This window comes from Canis lupus, chromosome 18, assembly GCF_048164855.1.
Source record: "Canis lupus baileyi chromosome 18, mCanLup2.hap1, whole genome shotgun sequence".
Lineage (NCBI taxonomy): Eukaryota > Metazoa > Chordata > Mammalia > Carnivora > Canidae > Canis > Canis lupus.
In genome coordinates, this window is record NC_132855.1 from 21,732,020 (window position 1) to 21,753,521 (window position 21,502).

General features: G+C 44.6%; 3 long non-coding RNA genes across 4 annotated transcripts in view; 2 read left to right on the plus strand and 1 right to left on the minus strand.

Annotated features, from left to right (window-relative positions):
* LOC140608840 (uncharacterized) overlaps nucleotides 1-21,502 on the plus strand; it is an 85,214-nt gene that overhangs the window by 17,394 nt on the left and 46,318 nt on the right. The window lies entirely within an intron of this gene.
* On the plus strand, nucleotides 1,493-15,624 carry LOC140608836 (uncharacterized). Its single transcript, XR_012010832.1, has 3 exons — nucleotides 1,493-1,901; nucleotides 4,341-4,399; nucleotides 13,855-15,624. It is a non-coding gene; the product is annotated as an uncharacterized lncRNA (long non-coding RNA).
* Nucleotides 2,407-19,926, minus strand: LOC140608838 (uncharacterized). 2 transcript variants are annotated; one of them, XR_012010834.1, is made up of 4 exons: nucleotides 19,222-19,926; nucleotides 16,463-16,526; nucleotides 4,969-5,056; nucleotides 2,407-3,832 (listed from the first exon to the last, which is right to left on the minus strand). It is a non-coding gene; the product is annotated as an uncharacterized lncRNA (long non-coding RNA). The 2 variants fall into 2 exon arrangements; XR_012010835.1 differs by lacking the exons at nucleotides 2,407-3,832; nucleotides 4,969-5,056 and adding an exon at nucleotides 10,825-11,387.

Consider the following 21,502-nt stretch of genomic DNA (forward strand, 5'->3'; position numbering starts at 1 on the left):
CTCCCCCTCATCCTGGGTCTGGTGAGAGGTTTTAAAGAAGCAACACAAATCAGAAAACCATCTCATGTTGCTGTTGTCCCTGTTAAAGCAAGAGCACCTCTCTAAAGGAGAAAGTCGGATACACTTGGAGGTAGACAGTTACGCTAAAAAGTCCTGTATTAGGGGTGCCTGCGGGGCTCAGTGGGTTAAACGTTTGCCTTTTGGGGCTCAGGTCATGATCTCAGGGTCTTCTTCTCCAAGGAAGGGAGCCTGCCTCACTTCCCCCTGCTCATGCTCTCTCTCTCAAATAAAGAAAACTTTAAAAAAAAAAATTCCTACATTAAAGGTGCTGTACATTCATTACATGACCACTTTATATATCGGTCATTTCTCAATTTAACTTTAATTTTTTTTTTAAACTGGCTCGGTGCTTAGGAGCTTTCACAGCCAGGGAGTATTGGAAGTGCGGCCTCTTCAAGGCAAACTCCTTAGGGGCAACCTTATGAAGCCTTTGGACCTTGGTGGCAGTCCTGCACCCCGTCAGTAGGTTGTCTGGAGCTGGGTGACAACCCCCCTCCCTGAGCTGAGCCCATAGCTGAGAAGAATTGGGTGGGCGCCAACATGTCCTGTGCCCAGCACACACTCCATCCCTCGCTGTGCAGCTGTGGCCATTTGCATCAGCCTGTGCTATTTATGACACTTCATACTTGCTCAGAAAGAACCGTCTCATTTTCTGACTGCAGCTGCCCACACTGGTCTGGCTGCCGCTGGGGTTTTCCGGCAGGCCACCACGCTGCCACATCGGTTCAGACTTTTCCACGTGTTCTAGGTGGTTCTGCAATCCCAGCTGACTTGGGTTTCATGTTGGTCCATTCATTCATTCATTCATTCATTCAGCCACTGCGTGATCAGCACCTACTATGCACCACACACTGCCCAAGGCTCGGGGCGCACTAGGACGAGGTGCAAATCCTCCCCGAATTTGTTGTGTGGCTTCTTGGCCATTGGTGGTCATCTCTACTTTCTCATCCCTCTGGTTTCAAACCAGATCCTATGCAGAAACCTGCCACCCAGCAAGCTTGTCTTCCCGTTCATTGTCAAATGTGACAACCAGACGGGACCAGTCATTGATCTCCCTGCAGCTCGGCTTCTCAGGTAAGGGCTCAGGTCACACCTGCCCTCTCCCCCCACCGAGGAGTCCGCCCTTTCCTCAGGTTTCATTTATCTCCTAACCGTGACTATGCACTGCCTGACCTGGTACAACACCTGTCTTGTCTCTACAGGTGGTGCCCCTTCTGTCCCAGAAGCCCTGATTTCATCCTGACCTCCCTTCTTTCTGAATTAGAACCCAGTCACTTCCGGGCCCACGTGGTCTCTCCCAGCTCATGCTCATTCAGCTGGCAGGTGTCACGGTTTCTCTTGTGGCATCTTTCATACCGATGCCTGGTAGTGTTATTTTAGTTGTATCGTAATTTGACTTTTTGTGTCGATCATGCATGGTCTCTGTTCTCAGAGCTAATAAGCAACCTCTTCCTGTTGAATCTGCTGGGAAATGAGGTTAGATTTTCACCCCCTTCTTTTTAGTCAGTTGGCCAGGGTGCCACGCCTGGTCTGTGAGCCCTCAGATCCATTTCTTGCCCTTCCTTCCTCTGCTCTATATTGCAAGAGACTGACCCCTGCAGGCTGAGTTTCCTAGGCTCCTGTGTCAGTTGGTTTCTGGCTGAGTTTGGTCAATGGAAGGCATCAATGGGGACTGGATGGTGGGAGGAGAGGAGAAGCCATGCTATTTCTCCTTGTGCTTCCTTGAATCCATAGATGCTTTCCTGATGGCATCTGTGGCAACTCCTTCATGCATCCAGCCCTCACTGGATTGGAACACTGTGATTCCAGCTTCCACAGGGTGAATTGGCTTCTGGATTCTGGTAACATCATCTCCTCCTTTTGACCCTCTACTCTAGGGGTGGTAGTAAGTTCCTGCTACTGTTAATTTCTGGGTTGCCTTGCCACCTTCTAGCAGCTACTCAGCTTTGTTGTCTCCTGAGAAACCAAAATGCTCAAAATGGCTTATGTTTCTTGGCTGGATCATGGCTGATATAATTATTCTTTCCTCACTCTCTCCCTTCCTGAAAGTAGCAGAAATCATAAGGGGATTATTTTTGGATTTTATGCCACAGATTGTCTTCCCAGGGCAGACTACTACTCTTTGAATCCTTCATGCTTCTTTGAATCTTCCAACACCATCAGCAAAATGAATGAAATAGATGTCTATGGTTGGTCTGGGAACCTATTGTTGTTATACTGCATATGTGGGCACCTATACAGGACACTCTATATTCCAAATATACAAATGAAAATTTTGGTGATCTATTTGTAAACGGCCAACCTGCTGGAATAACAATAATACAGGTTTGGTTTTTTTTTAGAACTATTATTTATTAAAATCAGTGAGGTTACCATGTTCTTCCTGGCTGGTTTCACTTCACCTGGGACTGACATTACAGGAAGTGTATTGTTTGAGTACAGGTACAGGTTTTTCCCTGCAAGTATCTGTTGGGGATGAACTGGAGCATGCAAATCAAAGAAAAGACAATATTATTTCTTCAAAGGTACCTATCCCTTTTGGAAAGAATACTTGACTTTTTTTAATGTCATCAAATTGCTAGTGTCATCAGCAGCAAATATGGCTTACAGAACCTTCTATCCACCATGCCAGTAGTCAGTCCTGTGAAATGTCACCTCCTTGATAATATTGAATTGTGGTGTTAGATTGCGTCACTCAAAGAGGACATGAGAAATGAAACAAACATTATATGTGCCACCCTTCCACTCAACTATAAGAGTTGGTCTTCTATTTTCTGCTGAGGACTGATTATTCTCCATCTCATGGCAATTTCTATGTCATTCTTTGAAAAGAAGTAAAGCAATAGAATGAGAGGGAAACAAGAACTTGTAATTGTTGATCGCTTCATAGACAAGGGGATGAATTACATTCTGACCTATTTGCCATAAACGCGGATGTGGCTGGAAGCTGCCCATTGCAAGAGTCAACATGTGTCTGCCAAAGCAAACACAGTTAGGCACAATTAAAGATGTCTGTCTTAGAAAGCACTGAAATGTACCAATTTTTAAAAATTGATTTTTAAAGGTTATAATCAAATCCTCTGATATTTCTCCCCATTCCCCCTGGAAAGGAATCATTTCTTACACAGTTGTCCTAGCAGATAGGGCTTGGAACAGACATGACATTTACGGTGCTGTGTTGAAGTAAGGTAGGCTAAGGAGAGAAGGGATAATTTTGCCTAAGGGTTTTATGAAAGGAATTGGATAGCTTGGAAGGTGAGCCAGAAACCCACACTCCAAGGCAATTTCATAATGATCACAGCAGGAATTTCTGTGGTAATTTTGCATATATAACTTTCATACCTAATTTTCAGTGCCTTCGCACATGTGGCCCATATGTTTACCCCCAAAGCATTATTTTGCCTCCAGCTGGAACATGTTCAGAAACAACCTGTGACATTTTCACATTTGCAAGCTAAAAGCACCCATATCTATTCCTCAGTGTATCCGCAAATGTCCGTTTACTTCTGGTTCATTTTCTGTTCTGTTGCCATTTCACAGCAATAGGTTGAAAGTTGCCCTAAAGGTGATCTTCATGGCTCCCAGTCAAGTGCAGAAAGCCAATGTAAAGACAGAGGCCAATTGTTGGAAAAGGTCATTGCTGCTTTCATCAGCTGACACATGAACCGGTGAACAGTACCTTATCAATGAAAAAAAAAAAAAGCCACGGGCAAAATCAGCATGCTGCATCCTCAGTTTTGTATCCTGGGCAGGCTGGAGATCAGCCTCGCTGCTGGTGAAAGAGAGAGAGAGAGAGAAAGGAAGAGAGTATTTGGTTTGGCTGAAGCAGTTTTTTTTTTTTGTTGTTTTGTTTTTTTTTTTTAACAGGATAAGATTGGGTGGAACGGGAAGACACACATGCTTTTATTGAAGGAAAGTATGCTGGTTGCTAAAATTTAGGGCTTCATTTTTAATGACTAATGTATCTTAATGGAAATACTACTCTTAGAGGGGTAATATATTCAGAGTCAACAGTGAGTGCAGCCCTTGTGGGCGAACCCCCCCAAGAATGATGGGCTGTGAGGTTGTTGAGCTTTGCTGAGGCTGTTCTAGTCTTGCTCTATTGCTAGATGGCTCTTTGTCTCAGAGGGAACTCACCATCATGTTCGCACCTCAATAGAGTCCCCTAGTGTCTAACTGAGATGCCCCCTTTCACCACGAAGATGCCTACCAGCCCTTACTGAACCAGATTTTAACTTTGGAAGGACTGGTTGCTCAGGTTTTTTTCTATTGCATTCTAGATGTCCCTGCAGGGAAGCTCACACGAGCCAGCAGATCGGAGCCAAGTTGCAGATGTAATGTAAAGCATTCATAAAACAAATATACCATATATATACAATTTATATTTTTTAGGTTTGTAATAAACACATAGTATATATAATAAATATAATATTTATATTTCTCTCTATGTATTTATATATATATATATATATACAGAAAGATAGCCCTCTAGACACTAGAGTTTGCAACTGAAAATGATTTGTGTGTGAAGATATGGGGATAACATTCTATCTATCTATTTATTTTTAGGGATTTATTTATTTGACAGAGAGAGAGAGCACATGACAGGGAGGGACAGAGAGTCTTAAGCAAACTTCACGCTGAGCTTGGAGCTCGATTTGGGGCCAGATCTCTCGACCCTGAGATCACAACCCGAGCGGAAACCAAGACTGTGCCATCCAGGTGCCCTGAGGGATGACATTCTATTTAGTTCTCCTTTGAGTGACTTTGATTTTCCACCGTTAAAACAAAATCTGCATGTTTCTGTAATAGCACACACTCTTCACAGAACTAGTACGGCATCTGCTCATTGTTTTGCAAGAACAGTGTTTGTTATTAATAATTAGCTGAGTTAGACGATTTCGTTACCTGGATTTTCATCCTGACTCTGCAACCAGGCAGTAGCTGTGTAATGTTGTCCAGATCACTTAACCTTTTTTGACTTGGGTTTCCGGTTCTGTGACATAAGAGGATTAAAATAGATCAGTGATTCCCAACCTGTAGATTTCAGCCAACTAGTGACTTATGAAATCAGTTTAGTGAGTTGTGATCAGCATTGTTTTTATTTTTTAAGATTTTATTTATTTATTCATGAGACACACACACACACAGAGAGAGAGAGAGAGAGAGAGGCAGAGACACAGGCAGAGGGAGAAGCAGGTTCCATGCAGGGAACCTGACATGGGACTTGATCCTGGGTCCCCAGGATCAGGCTGAAGGCAGCACTAAACCCGCTGAGCCACCCGGGCTGCCCAGCATTGTTTTTTTTTAATCTTAAGCAAGCTCCACGTTCAGCACAGAGCTTGATGCAGGGCTCACCCCCACAATCCTGAGATCATGAACTGAGCTGAAATCAAGAGTCCAATGCTTAACTGACTGAGCCACTGAGGCCCCTGGTCAACATTTTTTAAAAAAAAGAATAGAATAGAAAATACTAGAATGCATTAGGTATTGTAGGACTAAATGTTATTTCCAGAAGTATTTGTTTTGGTTAAATCTAGGTTTATATAGTTAGTGTGTGTCAGGGTTTTTCTTACTATGAGGTGATGTCAGAGAGGCTCGAGAACACTGAACTAGATGATCTCTAGGATTAAAAACTAAGACTCCCTGAAACAGGCCTCTGTAGCCCCGCTGGTATGTGTAGGAGTACATGTCATCCAAGTGCCTAGAGCATGGCTAGGAAAAAGAGAATGGAAAGGCATGCATAGCTCCCCCCATCAGAGTGAGCCTCTAGCCTACTGAGGAAAGGGCCCTCCAGAGAAAGTACACCCTACTCGCTGAGACCAAGGAGAAGAGCATCCAGTGCTTCGGTTCATCCAGACTGTTTGCCAGGATATTGTGGAGATTCCTGTAGTAACTGCCTCTCACGACCTTCCCACACTCCAATCTTTCCCCTTCCCGCCTGCAGTCTCTCTCCTTCCCCAAAAAGCTCGCAGGAGGGAGAAATGATGGGGTTATTTTTGGAATGGTCTCAGGCACAAGAAAAAGCACCACTGCATTTTTTTTCCCTCTTGTTCTCTTTGAAAAGCCAAAATACAAGACCATCTCTAAAAAAGTAAAAGATCACTGAATAGCTGACAACCCTGCAAAGCATGTGCTTGAAAATCAAGTGCCTTGTCTCTAAAAAAAAAAAAAAAATCCTTCTCACACAAAATATTGTCCTGGTTTCATTTATTCTAGAAGAGATTTGGTCTTTACAGGAAAACTGTCACTATTGTTAACAAGATATAGCTCGCAACTGAACTTAACGGCAAAAAAGTTTGTTACTGACACATCCTTCTCCTGTTTCGTGGTGGAGTTGTGGGCCGAAGAGGAAGGAAGATAATGTCCTCCCTGTTATTCTCCCTAAACTTTATGAAAATAGTGGTTGGTAATATCCCATCTTTCTCTGACTCCCCCCCCCACCCCCGCCAGAGGAAGGGGTGTCTTTTTCTAATTTACACAAAGATGCCATACGGTCAAGCAGTAGTCCTGGGTGTAAATTATTGATCTCAAAACTCTGTGATAGGTGCTGTAGGGAGATTTGTTGGAAGTGTTACTGAAGCATAAAGAGGAGAATGACTTTCTTCCAGCCCAAAGAAAGTCAGAACTCCAAGTGAGGGGAGCAGAACGCTGGAACATGTGGTGTTTTGTGTCATGCAAAAGGCTGTCCTCCGCTGGTGCCATTGAATCTTGCCATCCAAATCCCATCAGTGAGTAAGCCTGAGGATCAGTGCAAATTCCGATAGCACAACTCATATTTAATATCCAAAACTGAATCTCTGCTGGGTACGTTGGTAAATGTGAACTGTGCTGCATTTACGACACACTCATCAGATTTTGATTCAACAAGAGATTCCTTGATCCCGGGTAAATCCAACACTGTACTGTGATGCTGACAATATATGGAGAAATGAAATGATAAAAAAAGAAATGAATCATCCTGGAAGATTAAATGAGTTCTAGCATATTCTCCTCCCTTTCCCTCTTCTTCCATTTTTTTTTTTTTAAGAGAAACAAACTTTCTGACTAGTTTGGAGGCTTTTAGAAAGTACCATACAATTCTGTAGTCAATTTAAAAAATGCTTAAAAAGGCATATGTGTCATTCATATGCTCTTTGGTGAGGTGACTTTTCTCCAAAAATAATAAAATTACTTTAAGAGGCATATCAGGATGGTGGTGATTGAGGCACACAAAGGAAGAAAAACTCATTGAATTTGATGATATGACTCTATTTTTTACACTTCAAATAAAAAGGTTTCATATATTGGTCTAACAGATTGTTTCTCTAAAAAATAAAAAAATTCCCACAAAGAATATCAAGCTACAGTGTATTTCTGACAGCAGAAGTCATCTATTTTCCTACTCTATTGAGGGGCAGGTTTGGAATGTCCTTGGCAGTTTTTTTTTTTTTTTTTAAGATTTTATTTACTTATTTAAAAGAGAGAGAGAGAGAGAGAATGCATGGACACATGAGCAGGGGGAGGAGGTGAGGGGCAGGAGAGGGAGAAGCAGACTCCCTGCTTCTGAGATCAGGATCCGAGCAGAAGGCAGCTGCTTAACCGACTGAACCACCCAGGCGCCCCTCCACCCCCATCCTTGACAGTTTTAATACCTGTTGGGTCCTCTTTACTAGATATCCAACACAGCATTACATGAAAAGTATTAGAAGATTTATTTTATGCAAGTTTGTCCTTCACTGTTTTGGTTTTTTTTTTTTAATTTTTATTTATTTATGATAGTCACAGAGAGAGAGAGAGAGAGAGGCAGAGACACAGGCAGAGGGAGAAGCAGGCTCCATGCACCGGGAGCCTGATGTGGGATTCGATCCCGGGTCTCCAGGATCGCGCCCTGGGCCAAAGGCAGGCGCCAAACCGCTGCGCCACCCAGAGATCCCAACTGTTTTGGTTTATATCAACTAATCCAAGTACATGATTCACTCACTTGACAAATATTTCTAGAATGCCAAAAATGTATGTGTGCTGGCCCTCTGGTGACACAGGAGTTAAAGACAAAGTTTCTGTCCTCAGGGAGCTTACAGTTTCTGGGGGAGAGGGGAGACAAATCATTGAGTAAGCATGTCAGATGATCAGAAGGATAAGGGAGGGTGGGAAGCTCTGAGCTAGGGGTTGGGGTGTTATTTCATAGAGTTCCGGGCAGAGATCCAGCAGGGTGGCTATATCATTATTTTATCACAAAGAAAAAGAAAAAGTGCTATAGAGCAGAGAAGAGGGGTGGAAAGCCATACATGCCAGGAAAACAAACACTTGCCCAGACCTTTTAGCCTCAGTGGAAACGAGGTACTAAGTAGACTGAAAATCTGGAGAGAAGGTTCTGAGAATTTAATATAAGCCTCTCTTTTGAGAAGTCTATAGTATATGGCTTTCCTGAGTCCTTGGGGTTTTTGATGTCTCCTGGCAAGAGGGGCTTCTGGAAAAACAGGCTCTTCCTCGTGTTAGAGCAGGGGAGAGAAAAAAACAAGAGAAAGCAACTGGGTTGTTGAGCAGGGACCTCCATGCTTTTGTAGGATTGCAGACAAGACCCTGTAAGACATCCGGGCTTGGAGAACTGATGCCCCCAATCTCTCCTCCCTTGTAAAGGAAACTGAGTGCCTGGAGAAAAAGAAGACCAATCCTATTAGGAACGTACTGTTATTTCCATGGGAAACAAAACTGAGGGATTTCAAGAGAGGCTGGGGTACCTGTATGTGTTCATCAGGGTAGGCACAGCGGGAGCTTGATTTTCAAAAGGTGCTACTAAGGGGGCATATACATCTTTAGCAGAGTGTTAGGAAGCTACACGATACATTTCACTTCTTAAGATCAACATCTGAGGGGCAGAGTCAGCACTGATTCTGAAGTTTAAAGATCAGAAACTGGGGTTTTTCTGACTAAATGTTAGAGAAGTTAAATAGCTTGATAATTTTTTTAAATTTTATTTATTTATTCATGAGAGACACAGAGACAGGCAGAGACACAGGCAGAGGGAGAAGCAGTCTTCATGCAAGGAGCCCAATGTGGGACTTGACCCCGGGACCCCAGGATCACACCCTGAGCCGAAGGCAGACGCTCAACCACTGAGCCACCCAGGCGTCCCATAGCTTGATATTTGTAACAGAATTTCCCAGTGATTTGTAAATATGAGATACACCTGATGTCATTTGATCAATATATGTTTTTAATTGGCGGGGCATTTGTGCTTCAGTTTGGCCTTACCTTCCGATGCTCTGAGCAAGCACCTTGGTGTGCAAATGGAAAGTCAGATGATCACATATGTAGTCCAGCTTCTCTACCTCTCTAGCTTGGAAATAACGATCTCCATTAATATGTAGTTTAGAGCACTTTGTTTTGCAGAGAATCCTTAGGAAAAATCTTTCCCACCAGTAGGTTTGCTTCAGGAGAGTCAGGAAGCAACAACAGGTCTGACCCGCTTTGGGGAATAAATCGCCTTTTACAATCTCCCGTTCAATTAAACTAAACAAGCACACTGAATAAAGACGGACTAGCTGGGCAGGATTTTGAGTTGGGTTTCTACTTTAATTCTACTTTAGATCTACTTTAATTCCTCTTTTCCTTGAATTGTGGTTCTTGTATACGTGTAAACTTCCTCCCTGGAAGTTTGGGGGGGCGGTGCTGTAAAGTCTGGGTTGCATGCTCCAGACTTTACTTGCGCCACCTGGGTCATTAGTTCACTCCTGTCAGTTAAGCTGCACAGCTGATGGCCACCCTTGGGAGTTTAGCTCTGACACCTGACCCTCTGCGGAAGCAGCCAGGAGCACAGCAAGAGGGTTCATGGGGGGGCAGTCTCTGTTGCTTTAGGAGGGTCACTGACACCAGTGCTTTCTCCTTTGATTGATGGCATCATCTCCAATGTGACACATATATACCTTTTAGAATTTCCTAACTTCTTGGTTGAAGGCAGTTAAAAATGACTTCTTCCTGCCCACTGAGAAAGAATCTTCTCTGAAACACTGTATGCAACATCAACTATTAGATAAAGCTTATTCAATTTTCTTGTTTCTCTTTTCCCTCTGCATTTTTGATCTACTGTACTGAGCTTTACCTCACATTTATAAACCTGATTTGAATGGCATTTCCCCTTCTGATTTGACATCAAGATCAGATTGCATGGATAACAGTTCTTGTGGAAATAGCCTACAGATAGGCCTTCGTGTGTGTCTCTCTCACTGCATATATACACACATGCATATATTCCACGAAATGCTAATATATGTATATTATCTACACATATATGTACTTATGTGTATAAAAATGCACTGTGCTACAGTATTCATATATATATGTTCTAATTTAAATTTTGTACATTGTATATAACTGAATAGTCCCTTACGAAGTTCCTAATGCCTAGTTAATGCCTTTAAACGATATTGTACTTGAATTTTAACATTGGCCAATCTTTGTGTATAATTGTAATACAGTGTCTTAAAATAGGTTGAAACCATAATGAGTCGCCATTCTTGTAGGTCAAACTTACAGGGTCAACTATCAGCAGCTTGATATGGTATAACCTAGTATAATATCCACTCAGTCTGCAAACACTCACGTGTCTCTAGTGTACATTAGGCCAACTGCCATGAAAGATTAAAAAGTGAGAATGAGAGGCTCTCCCTTGGACTTCTAGTCTCTCCATCACCACTGGAGGACTGAGTAGAAAGTGATTTTTTTTTTTTTTTTTAAGATTTTATTTATTTATTCATGAGAGGCGCAGAGAGAGAGAGAGAGAGAGAGAGAGAGAGAGAGAGGCGGAGACACAGGCAAAGGAAGAAGCAGGCTGCATGCGGGGAGCCTGACGTGGGACTCAGGTCTCCAGGATCACGCCCTGGTCTGAAGGTGGCGCTAAACCGCTGAGTCACCGGGGCTGCCCTGATTTGTTTTTTAGGAGGGAAGAGTAGCCTCTTGGTTTGGAGGAGCAGACCATGCTTTCAATGGTAATTCCATACAGGATTGCAGTGCCTTAAAGTCCACAGAAGCTCATGACAGAGCCCTGTCCCTAACAACCTTTGGTGTCTTGATGCGTCCTGGGTCAAGTTCAGAGCCCTTAGTTTGGCATTCAAAGTACCCATCCAACATTATTCCTTTTCCTTTATGTTTTTACCTCTGTCTTCCCATCTGTTTTTGTTATGCCTTCCTCCTGGAATGTTCTTTCCCCTTTCTTGAATGGCAGTCAAGAGTAGTTGTTAAAGGTGTGGGTGTTAGACTCACATTGCCTGGTTTCAAATCTCAGCTCTCTACTTATTAGCTATGCAATCTCTGGCAAGGTGTTTGATCTCTGGGTGCCTCGATGTACTCTGATGTAAAAAAGAGACAATATTAATGCAACCTCATAGGACTGTGTATGTTAAATAATTCATTATACATAAAGCACTAGAACAGAGCTTGATGCAGAGTAAGCACTCAATAAATGCTTATTACAATTTCTGCAAGTTCAAATCTCACTCATCTTTCAAGGCTCCAGGCAAGGGCCACCTTTTCCCCAAAACCTTCCCTAGTGTCCTTAGTTCTGAGTTCTTTTTCTGGTCTCTTGTTTCTCAGAGCACATCTGTAACTGTTGCATGACACTGCAGGTCTTGAACGCATGGCCCTAAGACCAAGATCTGAGCTGAGAACAAGAGACAGATGCTTATCTGACTGAGCCACTCAGGCACCCCTGTTGCATGACACTTTTCATTTTAATTCACATCTATGTCTTCCCTTGTCTACTAACCTGTGAATTGTTGAAGGTAGGAGCTAAGATACTGGAGTGCAGTTCTGAGCAGATTCTGCAGCTGAAGGGCATGATCCTCAACAAGACTATTTTCATTTTAGGTTCAGACAACAGGTGCACTGCAGGAGGTCCCCAGGCCACCTGCACTTCCGAGCAACTGGCTATACACATTTAGGGCTTCTCACTGGCCCCTGAAGTTTGATAATTCACTAGAAGAACTCACAGAACTCAGGAGAGTGCTATACTTATGATTACAGTTTTAAAAAGGATGTAAATCAGGACTAGCCAAATGAAGAGACACACAGGGTAAGGGTCCCAAACACACACTTTTTAGTGTGGACTTGGGACACATGGCCCTCTGGGCACACTGATGTGCTCGCCAACCAGGAAGCTCACCTGAGTTTTCGGTGTCCAAATTGTTTTAAAAGATTATTTATTTATTTATTTATTTATTTATTTATTTATTTAGAGAGACACACAGAGAGAGGCAGAGACACAGGCAGAGGGAGAAGCAGGCTCCCTGTGGGGAGCCCAGTGCAGGACTTGATCCCAGGATCTCCGAATCATGACCTGAGCTGAACGCAGATGCTCAACCACTGAGCCACCCAGGTGCCTCAGTGTTTTTTTTTTTTTATTGCAGTTTCATTATTCAGGCCTGATTGATTGAATCATTGATCCCATGATCACATGATTGAACTCAATCTCCTGTCCTTCTTTCTTCCCCAGAGATTAAGTTGATACCATCTGGATCAAAGACCCAACCCTCTAAATACATAGTTGGTCTTTTCCTCATGACCAGCCAGCCCCCTGAGTCATCTTGTTATCATAAACTCAGGTGTCTGTCATCCTGAAGTCATCCATGAAAAACAATGGTACCCTTATCACTTGGAAAAGTCCAAGGACTTAGAAACCCCCACCCAAGGGCCCAAGACAAAGACCAGACACATTCTTCAGTATAGAACAGGAGCCATATCTGATTTGTCTTTGAATCCCTTCCTGTGCCTAGTAATTCTCACATAATAGGCACTCACACTTACTAAGAAGATAGGCCAAGGTGGGCTTCAGAAAGATAATGTTATGTAGGTTGGATTATAGAGACCAGCTAAGACCACTGTAATAGATCTCATGCTATTTTGTTGATTCTTTTAATACTCTGTCGGTGAGACTGAAGAGATCAAAATCTAAACAAAGTTAAGTCATTGTATTGCTCCCCAGCCCTCAGATATAAAGTCCTACATTGATTTTCCTCATATTGAATTTATCCAAAAGCCTTCCCTGGGAAGTTAAAGGTAATCTTAAGTGGGAAAACTTTGGCCTCTCATTATTTCACTGATTCAAATAAATAGCTTGCAATAATGTTGCAAAAAGGGATTGTGCTCAGTATTACCACTAATAATACTCCCTCCGGATCTTTGAGGCTGCTTATTATGATGATGCATTCACAATAGCCATGCCCCATGATATTGGGCATTTGCTTCAAAATAATCCTGAAGGGGGTGGGGGCAGCAAAAGCCACAAGACTGTTCATGAGTTAATAATTATTGAAACCATTGATGGGCAATAGATTTCATTGCACTCTTTATATAATTTTTAGATTTATATTATAGAGTATATTTATATTATGTTCTTTTTCCATTTGAAAAATTTTGGAAATTTTTCATGATATAAAAGTTAAAAAAAATAAACAAAAACCCTTTGCCTCCCAGGCTGAAGACCATCCTCATCCATCCTCCTACACACACTTGGCACTAGCTTCCCTTGGCAAACTCTATGAAAGCCGATCCTCTCATCAGAAACGCTGGTATTAAAAAACAAAACAAAACAAAAAAACACTGGTATTTAAGGTACCCCTGAATCCTGATAAATGCTTCTCAGTGTTTCACTGAAGGAAATAGGAAACCCAATCAACAAAGCTGGTTTGTTTTTTGGACACTATGGCATCAAAAATGGAAGTCAGAAATAATATGAATGCCAGGATCATTGCAGGACTGTGAGACCAAGCCCCTCTGGACTATGACTAGATGGACAAACCTTTTTTTTTTTTTTTTTAGATGGACAAACCTTATGAAGAGACAGAAGGCAAGTCAAGGGAATGGGAACTGTCATTCTTCAACATTGAAATCACAACTGTAATGAGGGGCACCTGGGTGGCTCAGTCGGTTAACTGTCTGCCTTCAGCCAGTGTCATGATCTCAGAGTCCTGGGATGGAGCCCCATACTGGGCTCCCTGCTCAGTGGGGAGCCTGCTTCTCCCTCTCTCTCTGCCCCAATCCCTCTCCCCACCCCCACCCCCCGTCCTCAGCTCATGTTCTCTCTCTGTCTCAAATAAATAAATACAGTCTTAAAACAAAACAAAACAAAACAAAAATGTAATGAGTCAGGGCAGTAACAAATTCACTTGGGCTGGACTGGAAATTTATGAACTGTGCATCTCGGCAACTACTGCAAAAGGTGTGCAAAATATGGCCAGCTCCGGGGGCACACGGAAGGTAAGCTGTAAGAGACTTCTGGAGGCACTGCTTCTGCTGGCATAAAATCCCCTTCAGGGTATGGATCTTGGAAATTACGAGGTTCACTGAGAGCATAAACTGCTGCACAAGCCCAGGTACAGGTGGCTGTTGAGAACTGTTAGCCAGCAGGATTGCAAATAGCAAATTGGCATCAGAGTTCGCTTTTATTAGTTTGAAAGGAATCTAAGCCAAGTTGTAGCATCAACTACAAGAAGTAAAGCATCCTGGATCAGAATACAGACGTCCCTGAACACCATTCTTTCTTTAAAATATCATTTAAGGGACGCCTGGGTGGCTCAGTGGTTAAGCGTCTGCCTTTGGTTCAGGGCATGATCCTGGAGTCCCTGGATCGAGTCCCACATCGGGCTCCCTGCATGGAGCCTGCTTCTCTCTCTGCCTGTGTCTCTGCCTCTCTGTGTGTGTGTCTCTCATGAGTAAATAAATAAAATCTTAAAAAATAAATAAATAAATAAATAAATAAAATATCATTTAAATCTAATGTTTGTACACACAAAAAACCATATCTCACAAGTATGTAAGTTGTAAAGCATAATAAAATGAATGATTATGAGCCTATTGTCCAAATTAAGAACTAGAATATTACCAGCTACACCCCCTCCCCTCCTTCCCTCCACCCCCTCACCAGTAATCACTGTCCTGAATTTTCTGTTTACCATTTCCTTGCTTTTTAAAACTCACTAATTATGTATGGATCCCTAAAAAGATACACCGTTTGATTTTGCTTGTGTTGACACATAAAAATGATATAATAATATTTGTGCTATCCTGGAACTTACTTTTTTCCTACATAGCATGTTTCTAAGCTTCATTCATAGCCATGTGAGGAGCTGTAGTTCATTCATTTTTGTGGCTGTAGAATTATCCATTGTGTGAATAGACAACAATTTTTCCATTTTGCTGTGGGCTGTTCTCAGTGTTTCAATGTTATGAACGGTGCTGCCATGACATTCTCGTACATGTCTCCTGGTATACATGTGTGAGAGTTTCTCTGGGTAGGTACACTGGACACCTGCTATGTGAACGTTTGCCTTTACGTGATAAGCAATACAAGGCAATGCCAAATTGTTTTCCAAAGTAGTTGTACCAATTTATTCTCCCAGCAGCACTGTGTAAACATTCCAATTCATTTATATCATCTCCAATTGCTTATGTTGTCAGACTTTTGAATTTTTGCCAATCTAGTGGGAATAAATGGTATCTCACTAAATATCTCTCTTAAATTGCATTTCCTTGTTACTAATGAGGCTTAACATATTGACCTATGCTTATTTGCCATTTGTTTTTCTTCTTCTGTGAACTCCTGTTTGTGCTTTGTATCCATTTTTTCCCCTCTAGGGCTGTCTTCTCTTCTTACTGATTTTATAGGTGTTCTTTGTACACTAGGAATTGGAAGGACCTTGCAAAATATACAGTTCATCTCCCTCATGTGACTGATGAGGAAAAGTGAAACGCAGAGCTAAGGTAACTTGCCCAATGTCACAACTTGTTAGCAGCTGTGCTGAGAGCACCTGAACCTTTTAACCCCCAATCAAATTATTTTCTCATTATACTACAAAGCCCCCTTTTATTCATTTGTCTCATTTTCCTTTAAGTTTTTTTAAAGTGGCCCAAGTAATACGTGTTAATGGTATAAAAAGGAAAAACAAACATAAGCAACATGAAGACCGTAAAGACTTAATTCCACGGTCTAGATGCAACTATTGTTCACTGTCTGCATTTCCATTCCAGATAGTAACTATAATAGATAATTATGGAATGTTTCCTATAGGCTAGTTAGTATATGCCAGGCACTGTTCTAAACCCTTTACATGCATTGATTCTTTAGATATTTTTCACAACCTCATGATGCAGATTTTCACCACTATCCTGAGTATGGTAGACAGAACAACAGTCTTCCAAAGATGTCCATGTCCTAATCCCAGGAATGAATGAATATGTCATGTTATAAGGCAAAGGAGAACTGAGGTAGCAGGTGGAATTTAGTGGCTAATAAACTGATCTTAAAATAGGGAGAGTATCCTGGATTACTCAGGTGGGCCCAATGGAATCACAAGGGTTCGTAAATGGGGGAAAGGAAGATAGAAGAGTCAGCATGAGAATGATGCTATCTGAGAAAGCTGTGACCTACCATTGCTGGTTTGAAGTTGAAGGAAGGGGACCAGGAACCAAGGAATGCAGACAGCCTGAAGAAGCTGGAAAAGGTGAGAAGACAACATCCTGTAGAGTCTTCAGAAAGGAACACAACCCTGCTGACATCTTGATTTTAGCCCAACACAGTAGGTAGAATCATGGCTGCAAAGATGTCCACACCCTAATCTCTGGAACCTATGAATATGTCAGCTTATGTGGTCAAAGGAACTTTGCAGATGTGATTAAGAATCTAGAGATGGGGAGATTATCCTGGGTTTGCCAGGTTGGCCCAATAAGTCACAAGAGTCCTTTTATTTTTTTATTTTATTTTATTTTTTTATTTTTATTTTTTTATTTTTATTTTTTTTTACAAGAGTCCTTTTAAAAAGGAGATGGAAAGATTCACAGGGGAGAGGTGACCACAAAAGTAGAGGTTGGAGTATTGTGCTCTGACATGGAGGAAGGGGCCATGAGTTAAGGAATGCAGGTGGACCCTAGAAAAGGGGAGCAAACAAATTCTCTCCATAAACCTCTGTAGGGAGCATAACCCTGTCCACACTTTGATTTTGGCCCCGTGAAACCCATTTTGGACTTCTGCCCTTCAGAACTGCAAGATAATACGTTTGTGTTGTTTTAAGTCACTGTGATAATTTGTTATAGCAACAATAGGAAACAAATATCCCTTGTTTACAGCTGACCAATGCCTCACAGCTAGTCAATGGCACAGAAGTGAACTCAAGTCATCTGACTCCACAGCCCATATCCTTTACCACTGTGAGACATACATAGAGATTTAAATAGTACATGCATTGCAATAAATGCAGATCTTCCACATTATTTTAATACCTATTCAGCATTACCATCTTGAAGAGTTGCATTCCACTGAATGAATACACCATTACCATATGTGATTTACTAGGTCCCCTATCATTGGATACTTAGGTTGTTTCTAATATTTTAAAATTGGTAGTGATAAACATCTTCCTAATGATGTTAATAATTTCTTCAGGAAAAGCTCTTAGAAATGCTGGGTCAAAAGAAGTGCATTTCGAAAAAATGTCCAAATTACCCTCCATATGATGGCACTGGAATATAATTTAAAAGAAACAAAACACACAACTAGAGCAGGAAAATACGTACTTTCCATTTCTACAACACTTCTGGTAATAATCTACTTTTCTTATCCATACTATATGCTTGGCTTAGTCACATTTTTGCTTTTGAAGGTTTTTGTTTCTTTAAAAAAAAAAAAAAAGATTTTATTTACTCATGAGAGACACAGAGACAGAGACATAGGCAGAGGGAGAAGCAGGCTCCAAGTAGGGAGGCTGATGTGGGACTCATCCCGGCACTCCGGGATCATGCCCTGAGCCAAAGGGAGACGCTCAACCGCTAAGCTACCCAGGTGTACCCCTTTTGAAGATTTTAACTATATTATTTTTTCTGTACAATCACAGATGTTTGAACTAGTGAGTATTTAGAGATATTTGGTCTAATTCTTCAACTTATAGACAAGGCTCCTGAGGCCAGGTGAACAGACTAGAAAAGGCTCCCTTTGTGGGGCATGTTGGGCCGACACCCCCTGGCCTAACCCCAAATCCAATGTCTTTCCACCAGGGCAGTAAAATCCATGAAGACCCTTAAATTGATCATTATTGATCTTTTTCTTCAAATCATCCCGGAAATCTCTTGTTCTCATTAATCAGAGGCATACTTTAGGGGCTGCAGATTAATAATGATCTGTATACCTAGTAATAGATACTGGATAAACTCTAACCCTTTCCTGGAGTGAGCCTGTTTTTTCTCATTGTGAAATCTGGTAGGACTGATGGCGTACAATAACTTCCTCCTCCCCAATGTTTTATGTAGGAGTTTTAGACCGGATAAATCAGAGGTTTTCCATCACTACCTTTTGACCTAAGAGTGGATCATTTTCTGACATGGCTTGTGTGTTACCCAACAGCACTGAGGTTACTTGGTCGTGGAAGTTGATGCTACACCACCAGGCGCACCCTCCTTCCTTCCCTGTGGAGCAAACAATGGAATAGGAAAACACACTGCCATTTTCTGACTGCCCTCAATCGCCGAGGGTGGACCCCTTAACATCAGCAGGCTGGCTCCATTACACTGCCCTGGGCTGTGCTCGAGCTACTGAAATATTGATTTTTACAGAGCCGGCGCACACACACTGAAAAATCAATATTCCAGTGCACACAACAGAACAGGCGGCAGAGCCGAGACCTACTCGTAGGCCCAGTGAGCACTGCCGGCAGCCCTTGGCCGAGGAGGGGGTGGGGGGCTGGAGGAGACAATGCCCGGGGAGAGGCCCCTGCAAACCCGGGAGGGGTCACATAAACAACCAAGTGTGCAGAGGGAAGAGAAAGGACAGTGGAGAGAAAGATCCTTGAGGATAAAACAGTTGGAAGGAGCAATGATTTATCCTTCCATTGGGGGGATATGGGGAGAAGGACAGAGTAAGAAGAGAGGATGGGAGGAATTTTCCAGGTAAGACTCTTCCCATGAATTTTTTTTTTTTTTTTTTTTTTTTTGCTTTTCTGTATCATTGGGTCAGACTTACAGGGGACAACATATAAAGGTGATACAGATGTTTTCTTACACAAAGGGAAACAACTAGGCCGATCCTGAGAAATCTTTATATTTAAAACAATGCGGCTCCTTTCCTTTTTCTTGGGGACTAGAAGCTGGCAGATTTTGCAATAACCACCAAAGAGTCCGCATTTATACTACGGGCCCTACCTTTGCAAGGCTGTTCCTTTCTTTTCCTTGGGGAAGGGGGAGGGTGGGAAGCCATCCCGGTCATGTGGCCATTCATCGATTCCCTTTCTTTCTAGAAAAACACCTTTGGCGTGCTTGGGGAACCACGCAAGGAACTGATTCCTTTTACGTGCTCCGTGACTTCTCGGGGAATCGGGATCGAGCTCCAGAGTCACACCTCCACCCCGATGTGGGGAGGAGAACGCGTCCCAGGTTCCACTGTGGTGTCCAGTAGTGAGCAGAGGGCGGGGTGGAGGCGGACCGGCCTTTCAGTTAGTCCTTGTAGGCATGTTTTAAAAAAAGCAAAAAAACAAACAAAAAACCCAGAAGTGACACTTTTAGTTCGCATTTTGGCCTCCTTTTATTTGGAGGTGGAGGGTAGGTAGTTAAGTAAAAGGGGATACTTTTAACCTCGATGAAGTCTCGATTTTGCCTTGTCCTAGAATACTCTTACCGGGAATCTCGCTGTTAGTTCCAAGTCCCGGCCGAGGAGGAAACTGACCTCCCCGAGCTTTCCATTCCGCGCTCTGCCCCGCAGGCAGCGTCGCGGCTTCCTCCTCCCCCGCCCTGGAGCGACCCGGGGCCCAACCTGGCTTGGGGTTCAGGTCTGGTCTGGTGCAGGGGGCTCCAAAGGAAGCGGGCGTTCGGAGGCACCTTGCAAAACGCGGGATCCCCAGGCCACCCGAGGCTGGCGGGGGGTGGGGGTGCGGGAGGGGTGGTCCGTAGCCCGAGGCGACAGCGGCGGCAGGGCCGAGGGGGCAGCGGCGGGCGGGGGGCGGGGCGGGACGCGGGGCCAGGTGGCCACCTGGAGCGCCCCGCCCCGCCCCGCCCCCGCAGCCGCGCCCCGCCCCCGCCCCGCCCCTCCCGCCCCCGCCCCGCCCCCAGCCCCGCGCGGCCGCTCTATTTGCATAAGGAGGCGGCTCCAGGGCCCGCCCGGGGCGCACGTGACCCCGGGGGAGGCGGAGGGAACCTGCTGACTTGACACGAGCCGCTGTGCGGCTCCCCTTGGCGCGGAATAGCGAGAGCAGCCGTGACCTCCGACCCCGCCCGCCGGCAGCCAATAAGAGCGCAGGTCGTCTCCAAACCCAAAATTTCCACGTCGGCAAAAGTCAAGATGGAAGGGAGCGGAGCGGAGCGCGGAGGGGGGAGCCCGCCCGGAATGCCTGGCGGCCGGCGCTGGAGTGGCAGGCGGGGGAGCTTGCGGCGGGCGCCGAGGGGCCACCCGGGAGGGCACCCCGGCCCCCGGCGGCCGGAGCGCGACCACCCGCCCCCCGCCCCGGGCGCCTCTGGGAGCCCCGCACTTTGCCCGCCGCCCGAGCACCCCGGCCCGGGGGACGCAGCCCACCGCACCTCCGGCCCTGGCTGCGGGGGGGCGTAGCGGAGGGGACGGCGGCGGGAGGTTTGGGGGGTTGGGAGGTGGGGAAGACACTTTCCAGACCTGTTGCACGGGTGCAACAGCTGTCCAGGTGCGGTAGGTCGGGGTGGGGACGGAGGGTGGTGTCCTGGGCTGCGGGGGCTGCGGGGGCTGCGGGGCGGGAGCCGCGAGCGCGGGCTGTGTGCGAGGGGAGGGGTGTGTGCAGACGGGCTCCTCGGGAGTCTTTCTGCCTAATGGGGTAGGGAGAATCCAGAGTGGGTGGGTGGAGCGGAGGGGAGAGGACCGCATAGACGCGAGTTCTGGGGCTGGGCGCGGGCCCCGGGAAGACGGGGAATAAAGTGGGAAAGAGGAGACGCTGTGGCGGCCCCGCAAAACCGTGGTTCCTTGGGCATCCCAGCTCCGGGGCATTTCCTGGGCCTATGGTCTCCCCCCTCCCCCTCCCCCCTCCCCCGTTAACTCTTTCAGCTCCAAGAATTCGTCCTCCTGCGGTCCCCTCCCCCACCAACTTTCCAGACGGGAAGGTAAAAAGTTGCCACAAGTTAGGTGGAGGGAGTTAGCCGCTTGCAAAAGTTTAAAGAGCAGGAACCGAGGAGGAGGAGGAGGTGGGGTTCGACGGGGAATGAGTTCTGATCCGGCTTGGGAGGGAAGGGGGGGAGGGCGTGGGAGTCCTGCAGCCTGTTCGCCGTGACACTGCAACCAGAATTTGTCGAACCGAGCTGTTAAGACACCATTTCTGTTGGGCATTTGCTCCTGCTGACTGCGGCAGTAACTTTCCATAATTAATGCCCCGTTCCATTATCGGTCGCATCCTGAGCTAAATTGCTTTTAACGACTTATTCTTCTTTGTCTTCGTTGGGGGTGGGGGAAAGCACACCTGCAGGAAGAAAC